Source organism: Ornithorhynchus anatinus, chromosome 14 (assembly GCF_004115215.2).
Source record: "Ornithorhynchus anatinus isolate Pmale09 chromosome 14, mOrnAna1.pri.v4, whole genome shotgun sequence".
In the NCBI taxonomy this organism is placed as follows: domain Eukaryota; kingdom Metazoa; phylum Chordata; class Mammalia; order Monotremata; family Ornithorhynchidae; genus Ornithorhynchus; species Ornithorhynchus anatinus.
Window position 1 is genome coordinate 48,567,402 of NC_041741.1, and position 6,039 is coordinate 48,573,440.

A 6,039-nucleotide genomic window follows, 5' to 3' on the forward strand; every position below is an offset into this window, starting at 1 on the left:
GGGAAGGTACAAGTTGAGTTGGAGACAGTCCAAGTACCACATAGGGCTCGCAGTCTTAATCCCCATTTTACAGATGAGGTAACTGAGGCTTAGAGAAGTGAAGTGACTGGGCCAAGGTCATACAGCCAAGTGGTGGAGCTGGGATTAGAACCACCTAATCAGTCCTTCTGAATCCCAGGCCCAGGCTCTATCCGCTAAACCAGAGCTCTGTCCTGATCACCTTTCGTGTGCGGAGCACTGTGCTGGTCACCAATTCTACTGGCTCCATACCCCAGCCAGTCCAGAGCGTATGGGACACACGAAGAAGTAAAAAGCAATTCCTTCCCTCATTCGATCGCTTTTATCGAGCCCTTACTGGGGGCAAAATGCTGTACTAAGTGCTTGGTACCCTCTAATAGGGAGGGCGGTTAACCATAAACTGGCAAACGGTTAAAAAAAAAAGTGAGAATAGAAATAAATGACATCCATAGCTGTCCTTGGATGAAGATGGACACCGGTGAGGGTGCGATTTTTTCTCAGGGAGCGTGAGTGCTTCTGGTCCTAGTTGTCCTAGTTGTTTGGGACTTTCTCGACGCTTGGGGATCAGGACTGAGAACCTAGGTCTCCCGCCTCCCAGGCCCGGGCTCTTTCCACTAAGCCACGCTGCTTCTCAGCCTCAGCTTCCTTCAGATGAACTGTCGAGCCGTAATGCTTCGCCGGACCTGAGAAGTGGTTCAGAATCACGTGCGTAATACAAATGATAATAATCGCGGTATTTGTTAAGCGCCTTCTATGTGCCAGACCCTGTACTAAGCGCTGGGGTGAATAGGAGCGAATGGGTTTGGACGTAGTCCCTTTCCCCTGACCTTCTGACTCCAGTCCTGTGCTCTTTCCACTACGCCATGAATATGTGTGTGGGGGTGAGGGTGTGTGAGAGATCAGAACAGTATGTGACACAACAATCTCTTCTCCACATCTGCGAGTAAAGGTCACCTCCCCTCCCCCCGTCGCACTGTTGCATTTAAAACAGCGCCCGGCTCTGCATCGTTTCTCATTCTTGGGTACCCACTCGATCAGGGGTATTTAGTGAGTGCTTACTGTGTGCGGAACACTGTACAAAGTGCTTGGGAGCGTACAGTAGAGTTGGTAGAAATGATCCCTGTCCTCCGGAAGCTTGCAGTCGAGTGGGAGAAGCTTAGGGTCCAGTGGGAGAAATTTACAGTTTAGTTGGAAGATCCTAAGGTCTAGTGGGTGGGTCTTACAGTCAGATGGAAGCAGAGTGGTCTAGTGGAAAGAGCACGGGCATGAGTCAGAGGCCCCGAGTTCTAATCCCAACTTACGTGCTGTGTGACCTTGGGCAAGTCACTTAACTCCTCTGGGCCTCAGTTCCCTCCTCTGCAAAAATGGGGATTCAATACCTGTTCTCCCTCCCACTTACTCTGTGAACACTATGTGGGACCCAGTGCTTAGTATAGTGCTGGGTCCTCAGTAAGCACTTCATAAATATTATTATTATTATTATCAGCGTCATTATTCTAGTGGGGATTTTCCAGTCTTCCCAGAGCCAGCGCTCCAAGCAGGAGGCCCTTTCCGATCGCTGCCCGCTGTGGTGACCTCCCTTCTGCTACTTCCTCCCAGCTGCCCGGGCCTGGGCCGCTTCATGTTCTTTGAATTTTCCTTCGCTGGGTCTTCGAAGGTTTCCCCCACCTGCTCTGTTGGTGCTGCTCCGCTCTACCGACGCTGTCTCCTCACACGGCCATCCATTCTCCTCACACAGCCGTCCATTCTCCTCCCACTTCCGTCCGTTCTCCTCATACATCCATTCTCCTCACACATCCGTCTATTCTCCTCACACAGCCATCCATTCCCCTCAACACATCTGTCTGTTCTCCTCACGCGTCCGTCCGTTCTCCTCAATCGTCCATCCGTTCTCCTCCCACGTCTGTCCGTTCTCACAGGCCCGTCAGTTGTCCAACCGTTCTCCTCACACGTCCATCTATGCTCCTCACACGTGCCATCCATCCTCCTCGCGCTTCCCAGCCGGCGAAGGTATGATGAGACAGGTATCAAGGGGAGCCGGTGTTCTGACAGTGCTCCCGGATCTTGCCGAGTTGTACTTTCCAAGGGCTTAGTACAGCGCTCTGCACCCAGTAAGCGCTCGATAAATACGAGTGAATGAAAGAATGACTCCAGCTCGTCGCACAGTGATCAGTACTGAGAACCCAGGTCTTCTGCCTGCCAGGCCCCGGGCTTTTTCCACTAGGCCCACGCTGCCTCTCACTCTCAGCTTTCTTCGGTTGATCCGTAGCGCTTTGCCGATTCTGAGAAGTCGTTCAGAATCGTGCGCGTGGCGGGAGCGTGTGTGTGAATGAGTGTTTGTTTCCCGAGAGGAGCTCTTGCATGAGTGATTTAAGGACTTTGGAGATGTTTGCAGCCTGCCAAACTGAAGAGTCACCTGGAGGAACGCAATTGCATTCTGACCCCAGCCTCCCTCAGGCATAGTGGGGTAGAATAGTTTGAGTGGGTCCGGACCCCACCACCAGTCCTATTTTAATAATGATAATAATAATAATGATAATGAGGGTATTTGTTAAGCGCTTACTATGTGCAGAGCGCTGGGGGAGATACAGGGTAATCAGATTGTCCCACGTGGGCCTCACATTTTTTAATCCCCATTTTTACAGACGAGGTCACTGAGGCCCAGAGAAGCGAAGTGACTTGCCCAAGGTCACACAGCAGACGAGTGGCGGAGTCGGGATCAGAACCCAAGACCTCTGACTCCCAAGCCCGGGCTCTTTCCACTAAGCCATCGGGGGTGGGGAAAGGGTCTAACAAGCCCCCCCCCCCAAGTGTTGATAGGCTCTTCCGTCATCACGGAGGCTCCCGGTGAACTCAGGGTGGCCAAACTTTTGCAGCAGTTGCCAGAGACCCGTCTGGAGTTACCGATGCTATCGAATGCTTTGGATAGAGAAGTAGCATGAGGTCGGGGAAAGAGTGTGTCTGGGAGTCAGAGGACCAGGGTTCTAATTCTAGCTTGGCTACTGGCTTTTTGTGTGACCTTGGGCGAGTCACTTCTCTACGCCTCAGTTTCCCCATCTCTAAAATGATTCAATACCCGGTCGCCCTTTTCTTTAGACCGTGAGCCCCATGTGGGACGGGGACCGTGTCCGACCTGGTTATGTTGTATTTAACCCATTGCTCACATAGCGCTTGGCACATAGTAAGCGCTTAACGCAGACCCCTTTTATCATCAATCAATGGTGTTTATTGAGTGCTTACTGTGTGCAGAGCACTGTACTAAGTGCTTAATGATGTGTATATATCTCCGATTCTATCTTGATGAGGTTGACGCCAGACTACTTGTTTTGTTTTGTTTTGTTTTCTTGTCCGTCTCCCCCGTTTAGACTGTGAGCCCGTTGTTGGGCAGGGATTGTCTCTATCTGTTGCCAAATTGTGCATTCCAAGCGCTTAGTACAGTGCTCTGCACATAGTAAGCGCTCAATAAATACGATGGAATGAATAAATGGAAGAGTACAAGGCAGCAGAGTTGGTTCACACATTCCCTGCCCACAATAAGCTCAGCGTCTAGAGGAATTTTTATTAAAGGTGTGAGCTCCTCGAGGGAGGGAATCATGTCTACCTCTGCTAGACTCTCCCAAACGCTTAGTACAGTGCTCTGCGCACAGTAGGCACCCAATCAGTACTACTATGGCAGTGTTGATGTTGTTTTCCTGTATCCTTTTTTTTAATTGTATTTGTTAAGTTCTTACTGTGTGCCAGGCACAGTACTAAGCACTGGGGCGGATACAGGCTTATCAGTTGGACACAGTCCCTGTCCCACAAGGGGCCCACAGTCTTAATCCCCATTTTACAGATGAGGGAACTGAGGCCCAGAGCAGTGACTTGAGGCAGTGACAGTGTCCTGGGAATCCTACGATGTCTCCTCAGAGTTCCATATGTTGATATATCTTGTATCTACTCCAGCGCTTAGCGCAGGGCTTTGACCCACAGTAAATGCTCTATAAATAACCATTGTCGTTATTATATTATTATTTATTGAGTGCTTACTGGGCGCCCCATAAATATTGAGAGGAAGATTATGAATTTCTCACTAGACTGTAAGCTCCTCGAGGCCATTCATTCATTCGACCGAATTTATTGAGCGCTTACTGTGTGCAGAGCACGGTACCGAGCGCTCGGAAAGGACATGAGTTGTGGATCGTGTCTACCGGCTCTTTCGTAGTGAACGCTCCCAAGTGCTTAGTATAGGACTCGGCACACAGTAAGTGCTAAATAAATACCATAGGTTGATTGATAGGCATAAATAACAGGCCCAATTGTGAGCAGAGAATGTGTCTACCGATCAATCAATTGCATTTATTAAGTATTTACTGTGTGCAGAACACTGTACTAAGTGCTTGGGGCAGTCCAATATAATAATAATGATAACAGTGATTTTTGTTAAGCACTTACTATGTGCCAGGCACGGTACTGAGCACTGGAGTAGTTGCAAGATAATCAGGTTGGACACAGTCCCCATCCCACAAAAGGCTCACAGTCTTAATTCTCATTTTACAGATGAGACAACTGAGGCCCAGAAGAGTTCATTCAGTAGTATTTATTGAGCGCTTACTATGTGCAGAGCACTGTACTAAACGCTTGGAATGAACAAATCGGTAACATATAGACAGTCCCTGCCCTTTGACGGGCTCACGGTCTAATCGGGGGAGACGGACAGACAAGAACAATGGCGATAAGTAGAATCGAGGGGAAGAACATCTCATTAAAAGAACAGCAGATAAATAGAATCAAGGTGATATACATCTCGTTAACAAAATAAATAGGGTAAGAGTTCAGTGACTTGCCCCAAGTCACACGACAGACGAGTGTTGGAGCCGGCATTAGAACCCAGGTCCTCTGACTCCTATACCCGTGCTCTTTCCACCAGGCCACACAACAGAGTTGGTTGGCACATTCCCTGCCCACAGCGAATTTACCGTTTAGAGGGGGAACTCGAGCCTGTACCGTGTGGTACTCTCCCAAGCGCTTAAGTGGGATACTCAATACCCAGTAAGTGTTCAGTAAATAGCACACTTATCCAATACCAGTCCACCCGAGCACTGCGCGGACCGTGGACGGTCGATGGTCTGTCTCCCTCCATCTGGCCGGTAAGCTCACTGTGGGCGGGGAAGGTGTCTGTCGATTGTTGTACTGCACTCTCCCAAGCGCTTAGTACAGTTGAATAAATACGACTGAGCGAATAAACGAGTGAATGACCTCGCGGGGGCTGTCGGGGTCTCCGCCGAGGCCCGGACGGAGAAGAGAGGCCGCTCTCTGGCCGGGGCCTGAATCTCTCCGTCCACCCCCCTCTTTCCCTCCCCCGTCCAGGAGATTCTCCGCCAAGGGGCCCTCGGCGTGCGGCCGGACGGCTGGAGGAATTCCCCGGCGGAGGCATCATGCAAATTCCACCCTGCCCCAACCTGCCCCTCCGCTCACCCTGGGAGCCCGGAGAGGTTGAGTTCCACTCCTTGTTTGGGCGGGCCCTCCCCGCCACCGCCCCGGCCCGGGCCCAGCCCTCCATGCTACCTTGGCCCCGGGGGGCCAGGGGAGAGGAAGGGTAGGAGGGATTTCCACCATCATAATGATCGTAAGAATCGTGGTATTCCTTAAGTGCCAAACACCGTGATAACCGTTGAGGTCAATGCCCCCTTCGCCCAGGGCCACCCTGCTGGGCGAAGCCTCATCCGGGGAAGTGGCGTGGCGGAGTGGATCGAGCGCGGGCCCGAGAGTCGGAGGGTCGTGGGTTTTAATCCCCGCTCCGCCACTTGTCCGCTGTGTGACCTTGAGCAAGTCACTACACTTCTCTCTCATCCGTAAAATGGAGATCGAGGCTGTGAGCCTCACGTGCGACTGGGACTGTGTCCGACCCAATTTGCTTGTATCCGCCCCAGTGCTTAGTACAGTGCCAGGCACATAGTAAAAGCTTAACAAATACCAAAATTATTATTATTTTTTACTGAAGACACAACTGCTCTGAGAGGCTTTCCCTGACGGAACCCT